Source organism: Orcinus orca, chromosome X, assembly GCF_937001465.1.
Source record: "Orcinus orca chromosome X, mOrcOrc1.1, whole genome shotgun sequence".
NCBI classification, from domain to species: domain Eukaryota; kingdom Metazoa; phylum Chordata; class Mammalia; order Artiodactyla; family Delphinidae; genus Orcinus; species Orcinus orca.
In genome coordinates, this window is record NC_064580.1 from 64,353,116 (window position 1) to 64,367,902 (window position 14,787).

The following is a 14,787-nucleotide window of genomic DNA, read 5'->3' on the forward strand; positions in this document are numbered from 1 at the left end:
CAGCCTTAAAAATATTTTTATGCACTATTCCTATCCCAGCCCTCTTCTTCAATAATTTTTGCTTCTCACATTTTTAAAATTGGGTTTGTGCTTCTCAGTATTCCTGACCAAAGCAACTGAAGCTAGAAAAAAAAAATTAGACCTCAAAGACTTACCCAAACTGGGTGATTAAGATAATTTTTTTAAAAAATTGAGGTAACTAATGTGGTTAGGAAGGGACAGTGAGGTAGAACTTGTTACATTGAAATACAAAGTTTTCAAAACAGTACATTTTTATTTGGCATTAAACAACAAACTCCCCAATTTGTCTCAGTTGTGACATACAGACAGCTCTAGATTGCTTTTTTGCTGGTCACCCATGCTGAACAAGACTTTTCGATCTTCAAAACAACCATGGCTCAGAGATTCTGCGTTTCACTTCAGTTCACAAGTCCAAGTGTGCCTTCCATTCATCGGAGCATTTTGGCATAGATTCCCTTTGAGGTAGAAGGATAAAGATGAAGCCATTTCCTTTGTAAAAAAAAGATTTTTTCACAACTTCATTTATGCCACAAAAATCAGATGATAACATGTTCTCTTATTCTTTTTTAGCAGTAGTGGTAGTCTTGGGATGCCAGAAACTGTGAAAGGAAGGCTCTTAGTTACTTTCTCCTTTCTACTTTCCAATAATGCACCCCCCACCCCCATCTGAAGAAAGGGGAGTTACTGAATCCAGCTAATAGCACATATTAAACACCAAACATTATTAACATGTCAGATATACCTGAAGATTAAATTAAAATGTACAAAGAAAAAACTAGAAACATCACCTTCAAATCCTCTTCAAATTTGCTCCCTCCAGCAACTATCTTTTGCCATTCATCTATTTCCTTCTCCATTTACTTATGTTATTGTTGGCTTGCCATGTAAACTAAAGTTTAGATGGTTTGAAAGTATGTAAGAATTATAGTGAACAATAAAGTCCTGTTCCTCTGCAGTGAATTTTGCCTTTAGCTTTAAGACTACCTTATGATGGAGAGGTAACATAGATTTAATTAATAAATTCCATAATTATCTAACCCAAGGTTTAATCAATAACCATTAAACAAAAAATTGTTTCTCAAAAACTTACAGAAATGAGTGGGGACAAAGGACTTTGTCCTTATCTCAACAGTGACCAGTTACTGGAATTGCATTAAACTAAAAACAGCAATCCCCAAGTTAGATTCGGAGGTAGTAATGCTTTTAAGACCAACCCTTTTTAGAATCAGGTTTGACCTTTTCTTTCACTCTTCCTCCTATCCCACCCTCTGTGAGTGATTTAAAAAACAGAAAAGGCCAAAACCCATTTGGGCCTAGATATAGAAGATTTTTTTTTTTTTTGTAATTTTTCCCTCCAATTTTTGCCAATTCTTCCAATTTTTATCATTCTTAAAACTTAAGCATGGTAAATTGTTAAGCTATTTTCATTCACTGCATTATTTAATTATAATAAGTCTTTTCTTAAGCAGGTTTTGCTGGTAAAAAGGAAACGATTTCCAAGTTGTAAGTTGAGAAGCTGTTGCAAAACAGAAATCATGTCTCCATCTCCAAACTTGCTAAGTACTACCAGAGGATTGTTTTTTAAAGAGATCTATTTAGGCAGTGTATATTTGTTAGAATGTAAAAGGTAAAGAATTGAAAATAGACGAAACCTGTGTTGTTTCAAAACCAATTGTGGCTTAAGTATGAGTGGTTCCCCAAGGCTGGTACCAATGAGACTGAGGTTTGTACCAATGAGACTGAGGTTTGTACCAATGAGACTGAGGTTTGGGAATCAGTTGTTTTTCATTCCTCTTTCTGCCCACCAACAGTCACAGCCATTTTTCATGAGGGATGGGTTAGGAAAACTGAAGTGTTTATTATAAGGAAGGTTCCTGCAACTTAAGGAGCAAGCTCAGTAGAAACCCTTGCTTATTGTAGTGGCCAGAGTGGTAGAAGAAATATGGAGTAGGAATTAAACCACACATTATTATTGAGGAAATAAGCCATACCCCTAACCAGAAAACAGACCAAAAGGCAAGTTTTAAAAGTTCTCTGGGAAGGTATTCATTTTTTCATGTCTCTGGGGCCAACTGAGAACCTAGCTAAGGAGCTTATACACAATAGGCACTCAAACATACTTGTAGAGTGAATGAATAAATGAAAAAAATGAATGAACAGTAACCTCTCCTCTTATATTCCAATTTCCAAGCCAAGCAAGTGTCTTTCAGTCAAGATCTGAAATAGAATAGACACTTCTATTCAATGAAGAGTTTCACTCAATTTCTTGTTTTTTTAATTGCATCTCCAAGTGCATTTTGTACCAGATCAATTTCATTTAGCATCACCTTCTTCAATGTTTGTATGAATGAATAACTAAAAAGCTCTCTTATTCCTACTCTACAAAACATGCCAAAGAGAAGGTGATATAATTAGTCATTCCATCTCAGTGTCTTACTATCACAGCTGCTCAATGAAGTTTTTTCAACTAATGAAAGAACTGCAGTCTCTTATTAAATTTGCTCTTGTGTTTCCTCCATAAGCTAGTTAGATTAAAGTGTATTTTGGTCTAGGTCTTTTAAATCTCTTCATTCTCCTCAGCAGAACAGTATTTCATTCAAGTGAATAATTTACAAAATATGGAAAATTTAGGAAGAATCTTTTTTGTTAAGTGGCTTCCTGACTCTATGCCAGGCCAATGAGCAAATACTTTTAAAACTAGTTGTTTCATCTTAATTCTCATCTTAATTTAACTATAATAAAAGCAGAATGTTAAAGAATTAAAGGACAAACCCTAAGGCCTTTTATCAGTCTTCTGGCTTCAAGCTAGGTCAATGAGCAAGTGACATTGGGACTTTCTAGAGCCAGGAAAAATGTCTTCATTTTATATTGAAAGAACCATATCTTTTTTTTTTCCTATTTTTTCAATCTCCAAGACAAGTCAATAGGTTTTCTGGACCAGACTTAATCTACTAATTCATCCAGAGAACAGGAACTCAAGTATTTACTCAAAAATCAAAGGTGTTTCTGGATCTTCAGCTATGATCTGTGATCTATCTAATGCCCTTTAGACTAGGCCCATTTCAATTCTGTTATGTTCAGGACCTAGAATGATGTATTCCACATAAAAGATGCTCTGTTAATCAAATTAATCTAAAAGCCAACCTGAGCCATTTTTTACTCCTTTAATGTCTCTAAGCCAGGCCAGGGTGGATCTAATTCACCTCCATCTTCAGCATTTAAAAGACCAATGGAGAACCATAACACCTTGCTTTAAAAAAAAAATTCCCATTTCTTTGGTCAGGTCAGGGAGCAAGTAGCCTTCTGGTATAGATTTTATCTTTCCACCTAGCTCAGCATTCAGCATACTGCCTTGCACAATTCCATTTTGCCCATGTTTTTAAATTTCATCAAATAGGCTTGGCAGTGGTTAAGTAACTTTCAGTCTGGATTCCCACACCTGTTACCTCATTTCCTCCTGTGACCATCTGATAAGGATAACATCATTTTTATATCCTAGTGCATGTGCAGTTCTGAGCCTCATAGAAAGGAATCAGTAATCATTCATTAAGCCAACAGTTAATTCCTTATATCTGTATAGAACAGTAGGCTTTGTAAAATTTACACACAGATCTCTGTTGCAGGTTCAATAATAATGACAATGAATTTTTGCATCCCCAGTTGCTATCTCTGGGAATAAGAGAAAGTAATCAATGTCCATTCAGCAGATATGGCTTATATATTTATATATGCCAGTTTAAGACTTACAAATTGATTTTATACATTACCTTCTGCTGCCCAGAACACAATAAAGATGGACTATCTTCACATCCCTGATGCTTATCAAGGAGACTGGCACATAATAGATAATTATTATCCAGTCTTGCATTCATCAGATATCTAATCCTTTACATATAAAAATGTTCAATAGTTAACAATCCTTCCTCAAATTTTTTGACTTTTTTTCATGGTATAGTAACTGTGATATAATTTTGTAAACCTAGTACTAGGCACACCAAATGAAAAAATCAATAGTTACATTTATATGGTGCTTTAGAGTCCACAAAATGCTAACATTGCCTTATTCTCAGCTTTAGGCACAATAAAATGATAAATTTGTATATCTCTTTATGCCTATAACAGTGAGTTCACATAGTAGGCAACTGATATTAATAATCCATTCATTTAACAAGCATTTAAACCCTCAGTTTGTATAACTATTTATACTACCTTTCTCATATGGGTCAAGCACACAATGAGAATTTTGTAGAGACCATGCCTGTCTCACATAAGTTTGTTCACATAGAAAACATCTAATGTCTTATATTTATACAGCACGTTATAGTTAGAAAGCTCAATCTCATTCATTACATTTTCCTGCTACCAGGGAAAATATACTGGTAATAATTTAATTTGATATCACCAGTAAAGTCTTTATTGATTAAAATAAGCAAGATCTAATTCTTACATCCAAATAGTATAGGACATAAACCTCCCTCTTATTACTTGGGAGCATTATCTTGGATTTCATAGTACCTGAAACAATAGCTGGTACATATAAGGCACTTAATACTTATTCATTCATTATAAACATATAGCCCATTGGTATTTATACAGTGCTTTAGTACAAAGCACTTTAATATGTATTGCCTATCTAAAATTTTTAATTGTTCTATAATGAGAACATTTTTTTCCCTTTGACATCTGTAGTGCCTAGCATGGTATCTGGCACATTATAAGTGATCACAATAGCTTAAATCCCTTGTATTTCCAGTGTATTTTATGGTTTAAAAGCAGTTTTTATGTTTTCTCTTCTGCGACTTGGAATACTGTATTTTTACTCAAAATCACCATAGCCACAGAAACACAATGGCCAGAAATACATGAATTATTCATTTATCAAACACTTAATTCCTAATATCTGTACAGTATTACATACTTTTGACAAAGCACTTTATTCATGCTTCTTTTATTCCTTGTATCTACAGTGCCTAGAATGTATATACTATGTAATCAATGTTCATTCATCAACTCTGAAACTTGTAAGTCTTTAAAGTGCTTTATAGTTTACAACTCACATTCACTTATTTTTCTTCAGATCACCTAGATATAATCATAGTCATTGCATCTTTAGTGTCTAACACAGGGACAGGCACACAGAAGGAAATTAATATTGTTCAGCACACAGTCCCTGGCAATTACATCAGGGGTGATAAACTGTGGCCCACAGGCCAAATTCACTTGCTTTTTTTAAAAAAAGCAACAGAGACCAAATGGCCCGTAAAACCTACAATATTTACCATCCGACCCTTTCAGAAAGGGTGTGATGACCTCGACTTACATAATGCTTCACAACTGACAGTGCATTTTCAAATGTTAGCTGTGCATGGATGCCAATATACCATTAATGAGAATGCCTTGCTTTTTTTCTGTTTTACAGTGTTTTCATATATATTCTCAATCATTAAAATTATCTTTCCTCATGGTAAGAGGAAAAATATCAAGGAAGGGATTAATCCTCCTAAATATTCCCAACTTCTCTCATCTTTATGCCTAGAGGTAGGTATTAAACCCAGGGGCAGGATTGGTACAGTTTACCACATTATTAGGCCACTACTATGAGCAGGGAGTTCAGGCTGCCTCCTTGGGGCCTCACTCTTTCCCAGGCCCAATCCTCCTTTTTCATAACTATCAGTAGGAACCCCAAACCTCAGGAATCCTGCTCACCCAAGCTCAAAGAAGTAATATGTTGCTGGCTGGTGCTTCTCAGCAAGCTGGCACATCTGTGTATTTCTTGTCTAGTTCTTCTCATTGGCCTGGAGCATCTCTTCACATTTTCTCTAGATAGCCTGGCACTTATTTTCCACTCAGTAACCTGATGCTTTACTTCTCTCATCAGCCTAGAGCTTCTGAGGAAAGCAGGGACTGAAATATAAAGTCACCTATGTGTCCCTCTCAAGTGGAGAGGAGGTGAAGAGAAATGGAACTTTGCAAAACACCAAAACCTTAATAAATGGCTTAAAAGTGCGATAAAAACTGGCTTAAGACTGGCCCAGGCATAATATTACTGATCTAAAGGCGTGTTTCTTTAAAGTAGCAGCAACATCAAAAATGACATCTCAAAAGAAGTGGGTTTAAATGGAGATATGAGAACAGGGAAGGGAGAACTGAAAATGTCCAAGACTAGGGAGGAGAACAATAGAAAAGAGCTGCGGTTTAGGGTTCTCATCTTGGAATTTCCTTTGGTCTTGGGGCTTCTATCCTTCCTGGATTCTGGGTCATGGGCCTCCAGCTTCCCGCCTAATTTAGTCTGGAGATATCTGTCTCTCTTGGGCCTTCTGTCTATATAGACAGGCTTGAGTTCTGGGTCTTTATGTGTGCTTGGGCCCTTCCATTTTTGGGTCATAGGTCTTCAAGCGAAGGCTTTTCATCCCATCCTGGGTCTTTGGCCTTCTGTCTCACTGAGACTTGAGTCTTCCGTCCAACTCCAGTCTAGACCTTTGGGCCTTTTATTGGTCTTGGATCATCTCACAGGCGGCCTGGCATAAGGAACAGCTCTTCAATGCTTATATTTTGATAGCTGACACTCTGCACCTATTAGGAAGGGGTTAGGAGACCCCTTTGTTACAAACACACACACACACAAAAGCATGCACACACACATGCACAAAAAGTATGCAAGGAGAGAGGACTGCATGAAATCAAAGTGGGGGAGACATAGACTCAAGAAGAGACTGAAATACTCAAAGGTAAGTAGAAAGGCAAAAGCAGAGAAGAAATAAGAGAACACAGAGATGAATGCTGACATGGAAAATCACAAAGAACAAAGAGACACTGGGGCACACAAAGCAGGAAGAAAAGAGAAAATGGCCCAAGAGAGGCAGAAAGAATATGTAGAAAAAAGCAATGCAAGATAAAGAGTAGAAACAGCAGAAGGGTGGCCAGTATCAGAAAAGGTGAAATGTCAAACCATCAAGGGGAGGGGGTGACAAACAGTTCACAAAGAGAAAAAGAAGAGAGGTAGGCATAGCAAGAAGTGAGCAAAAGGCACACAGCATGTGACTCAAGAGACGCAAAGAGACAAACAGTGAAAGAAGAGCCAGATCTAGGAGAGCAAGGAGAATCAGTAACAAAATGAAAACACTAGAGAGAGACATCTAAGACAAGACACAGACCACTCTTGGGTACAAGAAAGAAAATGAGACAAAGATATACAGAGAAGAAACTAGTAAGAGAATCATGGAAATGGGTAAGACACACTTTAGTTAGAGGAGAAAGACCAAAGACATTCAAGGAAGAAATAGATAAGCAAACAAAGACACACTTATGAGTTTAAAAGATAAGCAAAGGCAGACATTCAGTGGAAGAGGATAAGAAATAGAAGAGACAAAATACAGTGACGAGCATGGTAGGCACAAGAAGCATCACAAAGAGAAGACAACAAAAGAAAACAAAAAAGTGCATTAATAATTGCAATAATCTATTATAAGTGCCAATACTATTTATATTACCACTAACAATAATAATTATAATAACAGTATAAGAACAACAACAATCACCAACAACACAGATACTCTTCTACTTAAACTTTTAACTTAGGAATTTCTTACATAGGACCAAACCACACCAACTCTGTGCCACTAGATGGTATTAGTGGTCACTTGTATTGTGTCAAATGAACTTATGAAACTTCTTAGGTTACCTTTTACCTTTAACCTACTATGTGCTAGGCACTGTACTAAGCTCTTTATATACATGATTTCATTTAACCTTCACAGACAAGTCTAATCAGAATCTAAATTGTCAAAGGCTGTTCACCTAATGAGTGGCAGAGGATTTAAACACAGTATGTGCCTCTTAACATTCTGTTACAACTGTTTCCTAGGATTTCCAGGACAGCCAAATGAGGTGCCACAGGTGAGTGAATATTATAATAAAGGGCCCTTAGAGAGCACCTAGTTAACCCTCTCATTTTATATCTTCACCTTTCCCCATCCCTTATAAAACTGACTTGATTTTCACACCCTTCACAATTATAATGGCAGCTTCAGGGACTGGGTTTTCCTTAACACTAAACCTTAACTGCAGATTCTCTCACAAAAAAAGGTGAGAAAGGCCCACCCTTTCAGCAAAAAACGAAAACTTTTTTGGTTTAAGTTTCTATATGTTTAGGCCTCTAAGGGTGGCAAAGGATTTATGCAGTGAAGATAAAGAACAGACAAGGTAAAACTAAATTACCCTGTGACACAACTGGTAGACAGACTATATCATCTTTGAGTTGCTTCAGGGAAACCAATTAGTAAGTAGATTACTGGTCATCCTCCCATCTCACATTCAGCTCCCCTTGCACATTAGATCACCATACCCCATCCCATACAAACCTCCAACAAACAGCTATTAGCTCTAAAGTGATCCTCACAGGATTACGCCACCACCAACTTACTTCATTCTGCTATTCTAAAATTCTAGAGTGCCAGGCATGTTGATCTTCCTTTGGTGTGTTCAAATGTCTTGCTCTTTGCACTGCTTCTGGGAAAGATAATGATTGGACAGATATGAAGGGAACAATCAGGAGCTACAAAAAACGAGAAGGAAACCATGTAAATGCCATAAAGAAGTATTAACTGAGTACTGTGCTAGAGTTATGGGAAGATTCAAATTAATGTGCTATAGAAAGTATCTCTACGGAGCTTAGAAAAGTATAAAGTTGAAGCTTTTATGTCTTTAGAGATAAAACTAACACAACTGCCTCATTCAACAGAATAGGAAACTATGGCATAAATAGGAAAATGTCTTGCCTAATAACACTTGGTGAGCCACTAGAAACAACACCATCAATCACAGCCTTATTCCTTTAGTTGGATAGTAATCTGTATAAAGCCTGTACAATCAGGACTTACTACACTGAACAGTTACCTCTATCTCCCAACCTACATCCCCTAACCACCCTCTCTCATCACTGACCTAGAATACGCAGGGTGCTAGTTCTTTAGATCCAGCCTGACGATAGATAACTTTGTGCCACTTCTAGTCACATTCCCACTCATAGCTGTGAAGTTTCTGTCAATTAGCAGGCACAGCATAAAAAGACACAGCTCTGTTTTATCTTCTCAAACAGCTTGTTTTTTCTTTTGTCCAACAGCTATCCCAAGGCATCCTGAAGTACGTAAATGATTGGCAAAGTTCTCCAACAGGGCCTCAAGGGAGACTTTGGAGACCAGAGGGTCCAGAATGATGATCTGCCCATGATCAATGTCACAGATGTGGCAGTTGTTGTCCATGTTCTCCTAAAAGAAAAAAAATTTAGCTGAAAGGCTCTACCACATGCTACAGTCCCACCCTAAACACCCTAACTCATACAGCCTGCTATTCTCTTCACATCATCATTTTCACCCATGTCACGCCCAGTTGCTTCCCAGGTTAATTAGAAGCAGTTTTTACCAAAGCAGACATAGTTGACAATGATGAAAATAATCTAAATGGAAAGCTAAGTGCAATGAATACTGAAAAACAAGAAATTAAAGACTATTTATTATGCTTTTAGGGACAGCTTACCCACCTCTGGATGTGTGGTGGTTGTCTTGAGATTTCATCCTCCTAACTGGGCCCAGGAAAGAATCTTGGTAGAACCTCCTGGCCTAGGGTTGTTGCTCAGTGATAGTGAGTTTTTCCCTTGGAGGATCCTCATGCCCCATCTCCACCTAGGGATCGTCAAAGGGAATGGGTCATTAACACTGTAAAGCAACAAGCCTATTCTTCTGAGGAAGATCTGGAGAAGAGATAAAAGAAAAATAAATTACTTAAATGCAGTACACTGGGAAAGTCTGTCCCAATGAGTAACTAGGGGTTAAATTAAACTATGTCTACCATTTTCTTCAGATGGATTGAGGACTGGAGATTTAGAACTATGTAGAACTCTATTTTCTAGCTACCAGTCTAACAACATGCAAATTCTTCTACTCATTCAAGCTCCATTCCTTGTACCTCCCCTCATCTCCAAGACAATTTAGAGCTGAATAATTACCAAATTCCTGTATTGTGTTTTAGTCGCCAGTCTCCACTGATGAACAGTCCTCTAGAGAGTGTGGATTTTTAATGTCCTGGTATTCTCATAAAATACAATGGAGGTCAAGAAATTAAGGGGCTGAAAATAATAAAAGGAGAAGCTAAAGCTTTCTCAACCAAGAGAGCCATCAAGACACTTTAGAAAAGCTCCAATGTGGTCTGACTGTATGAGTTCTGTAAGAATTCTTCTTCACATTGCCTCAGGCTTCTTTTATAAAGTACTATCTATCTTAAGAACTGAGCAATCTATCTCAACCAAAGTGCCTCTCTCTCACCTAGTTTTGTAGCATTCCCCTCTTTTAATTTGTGTATTAAGTAGTAAGATGCTGGAGCATTGCCAAGGTAAACAGAACTGTTTTCTACTCAGTCTACATGGTACATTTCTTGAACAGCTTATAAAAATGAGGCACCACCGAAGTGCCAAGATATTCAGAAAAATCAAGAATGGCTACAGGTGTACAAAACCCCAGTTATTACAACAACTAAGCAAATCTATGCAAAAGGAAAAACAAGGTACAGAAGGCTAGGGGTCCAATAAGTAGCTTACACAGGCCCTTGGGTCTCCGTTATTCTACCCTTATGCCCAAAAAGAAAAAAAATAAAAAACTGTGTAGAAATTGATGAAAACTGGTCCATGTTCTGTTTTAAAAAGGAGAAGTGCAGGAAGTTAAAGCCCTTAAACCCATAGACAGAATTCACACAATAATAAGCTCCTTACACTACCTTTTTCTCCAGGGAGCCGGCAAGCCATCCTCTTAGATTGGTTGGAGCTTATCCAGATTCTTAAAAGGAAAGACTTGTTGAATGTAGAGCTTCTTAAAGCTGCTTGCAGTTCCTCAGGTCTCACATGCTCAGAATGTCCTTGAGAAGAAAGACAGGGCTCAGTAAGATACAAAACTGCTGAGGAAACCTCAACAACAATCAAACAAAACAAAACAAAACAAAAGCCATTAAGAAGCATTAACCTGAAGCATTAGATATAGGTGTCTCCTGTCTCTCCTCTCTAGCCTGTTGTCTCCTTAAGGTCCTGTAATGGCAAGCACTGGCAGTATCACAGAAGGACTAGGCAAGTATAGAAAAAGAACTAAATGAAAATATGGGTCAAACCAATAGCCACCTTAAGGGCTGACTAAATTTGTGGCCTAAAGATGCTGAAAATACTTCAAGATACAAGGTAGCAGAGCAATTTCTACTACTGCCTGGAAGTACAATTGCCTTGACCATTTTTAATAATTGGCTACCTGCCCTTACTATAGGATAGGAGCTCACTGAAACAGATCTAAGTCAGGTTTGCAATCTTGAAAGCACAAGGTATGGCTTCCAGATCCCTGATCAAGAATTACCATATTATAAGGACATTTGTGTCAATATCAAACAAATCCTAGTCTGTGAAAGATCACTTATTCAACTCTATTCTCTAGATAAGATGTCCAATAAAGCTAAACTGGTATTCTATGATGTTCCCAATATGAGAACAAGCTTCAAAGTCTTTTGGTAACATCCTTCCCCATCCTTACTTAACCTAAGATTAGATACTTCATTGCTAAGTAAAACCTTCTAGTTAAACATGGCAGTTCATACATATTTATACATATCTACTCAGGCTCCTTCTTGAAACTCCATTAATGATAGTTGAGTGGACAATCCATATGCAATCAAATTTACCCAGAGAACCTTAAAATTAATGAATCCAAGCTCAAATTGATTTATACACTGCTTAGTTAAGGTACCTAAAAGGAAACAACTGCTCAGTCTCTCCAGGTCTTCTGAGCCACTCTGAAACATATTTACTGAGTATGGCTACTTTAGCATCAAAGCCCTCTAGTTTTGTTAAATTTAGCATGTCAGCTAAGTTTCATACAAATACTTGAGATCCAACTTGAGTTAGATTTTGAAAGACACCAGTGTTAAGTGCTAATTGTCTGTAGCCAAAAATATGTTAGCGGGAAAATAGTTTTCGTCCAAATGAGTCCTTAAGACTTGAGGCAGAAGAAGGCATTAACTCTGTTTAACCATACACAACTATACTCTTTGCCATCAGAGCTTATAAGGTTTGGTGGAACAGTTAGTTAAGTTCAGATATCAGTTTCCTTCTCTTTAAGCTGCTAAAAAATTTCCCCAGGACGCTTTCACATATAATATTTTAGCAGCCACTACAGATCAACTTTTAATTCTTTACTTCAAGTCACAAACTCCCATCCAGGTGTACATTTGATGATCAGGGCCCAGCTACCCTGAAAAGAAATTATATCATAGCAGCCCTGGGTCTTAAGATCTTCTATAATTTAGGGAGGTGGTTAGAGAAATGTATAAATAAGCTACAGAAAGATAGTAGAAAAGCTCAAGGGGGTTATAGGAAAAGACACACAAAACCAGGGTCAGAAAACTCTCTCCAATCCTATATATTAAGGTTCTATAAGGAGGAAAATCAGAAATCACAATAACCATTTAGAGAAATGCCAAAAAAATTTTAGTGCTTCCTTTCTTGATCCTTTGAAAATGATAAAATGTAATTTTCAGGGGTTGAGGTATTTAATTCAAGTCCCTGTCTTAATTCATCAGCAGTCCTTGACACTGAAGTTGAGATGGATGGTGATTTGATCCAAAGTCAGAGCCAGGACCAAAAGCTGTGTTCTTATTCCCGGTTCAGAACTTTTTCATAATTTTGCCAGCATCTCACTCCTTCTACCCCCAAACCCATGAAAAAGAATAGTGATTCACTCCATCCAAGAAAACTAGTGCTTCATTAAAATGCATTTGTAAAAAGCAAGGAATACTGGAGTAGTGCCTGTAAGCCCTCAGTTTACACAGCTCCTGACCCAACTGATCAAGGTGCTCCCTAGGCACACCTTGCATTTTCCCCTTGCTATCACTTTGCTTAGTAAGAGTGTTTTTCCCCTACTCTTCTTCCTCTATGCCCCACAGAATTTCCCAAACTTTTTATGGTACTCATCAAATTGCCCAACACCATAATAATTTGTCCATTTCTGCATCCTCCATGAGATAGCAAATTCCTGGACAGGAACTATGTCTTTGGTATTACTATTTATTCCAGGGCCTGGTCCAATAAATATTTGTTGCATAAGGATTATCGCAAGTTTGAAGATGCCCACATTCCCAGAGCATCCCTTTCTACAACTGCTAGAGATTTTATTTCAAGCAATGAACTGAAATACAACTCCAAGATTAACCTTTGGATGCTGTCTAGGGCAGGCTTCAATCCACCTAAAATCGATCCATCCTTCCTCTTGAGTGGGGGTACCAGCTCAGAATTCATCCCTTTAAAACAAATTCCAATAAATATAGTTGTATATTAATATTGAATGATAATTTGATTAGCAGCAATAACAGATTTCATAAGCATAGACCAGTGTTTCTCAAATTGGGGTGATAAGATCCCTGGGGGTTTATGGATATATTCTCATGGATCCCCAAGTTCTACATAAATTATTTTAAAAATTATATATCTTTGACAAAGATATCTTGAAATTGGAAAACATGTTTATATTGCAAATAACTTTAAGTCAGTGTTCCTCAAAACACATATTCTTTAGGATCTCAAAAAAAAATTTGTTTCTTTAAAAGGTGTTGCATCCTGACAAGTTACTTCAGTTTGAGAAACAATGGCATAGACCACGTTTCCAAGAAGGCTCAGGACCATCCGTATATTACCTCCAATCGGTCAGACAAATAATGTCTTTAGGCATTGGTAGGGGGGAAAACAAGCTGTTAGGAAATACGGATATAAATTAAAATGGGCAGTAAGAAAAGCCCAACTCATTAGTATGATTCTTCTTGCTCCTGCTGGGATACATGTATATGCACAGAAAAGTGCTTCAAATTTGATGTTAATATTTTTCAGCTGGATCTTTGTGTTTGTTTAACATCAAAGAGGCTAAGTTTTTTCGCTTACCAAAGTATCTGTTGAAAAAGGTGAGGGGAAAGAACATATCAACTTCATCATAAAGTAGGTGAGGTCATGGTTTTCTTATAAAACATACTTCTCCATTGCCCTCTTGCCAAACAGGTTCCACAAATATCTCAAACTAAAAAGACACTGCTACTCTCATCTGTTCTTGGGCAGAGATCTAACAAATCAGATTTATACCCCCAATCCCTAGAGCTTGAAAAGCATAAGCTTCAAACAATTAACAATCAACAATTTGTCAGCCTTGGCATATAGCCAAACACACTGGCTAGGCCTTATCTCTAATCACTTTCCATGGCTCCAAAAGAGGTAAAAACCAAATGACATTAAAATAAACCAATTGTACTACCCAGATGGCTGCAATATTAATCACGTCCTAGACCAAAGACAAAAAGTTAACCCACCTCCTTTAAGTTTATCCTATTAACTTCAAACCCTAGTGTGCTCCCTTTTTAAATCTCTATAACTTATAATTCACACAAGACAGCACTTGATTATCATATCCTAGAGTTATTTCAACTGTGCTTATATTAGCGCCTTTAACAAGACAACCATCTTGGGGATGAGATTATATAGGACTATATCATTTCTACCCCTCACTTCAGTGTAACCGAGCATAGGGCCAGATACACAATACTAACTCTGTTATTTTGTTTGTTAACTCATATGGTGATATATAAATTGCAGATGAGGTAGAAACATGGAAGGAGACTTATAGGACCCTCTGACTTTTCTATGGGTAGCATCTAAAAGAAAGAAAACAGAACAGGGAAAAGATTACTTAATAACTGCAA

General features: G+C 37.2%; 1 long non-coding RNA gene across 11 annotated transcripts in view; it reads right to left on the bottom strand.

The window, feature by feature from the left end:
* Positions 1-254: 254 nt before the first annotated feature.
* LOC117198133 (uncharacterized) overlaps positions 255-14,787 on the bottom strand; it is a 33,343-nt gene continuing 18,810 nt past the window's right edge. For 5 of the 11 annotated variants that reach the window (XR_007474943.1, XR_007474942.1, XR_007474939.1 and 2 more), the window contains 7 exons: positions 13,257-13,344; positions 10,789-10,926; positions 9,560-9,769; positions 8,965-9,287; positions 8,444-8,575; positions 5,728-7,323; positions 255-620 (listed from right to left, as the gene is read on the bottom strand). This is a non-coding gene — a long non-coding RNA (uncharacterized LOC117198133). Of the gene's footprint in view, positions 621-5,727; positions 7,324-8,381; positions 8,576-8,964; positions 9,288-9,559; positions 9,770-10,788; positions 10,927-11,030; positions 11,128-13,256; positions 13,345-13,978; positions 14,740-14,787 lie in introns of all 11 variants that reach the window. The other 6 variants (XR_007474946.1, XR_007474940.1, XR_007474944.1 and 3 more) reach the window with 5 other exon arrangements.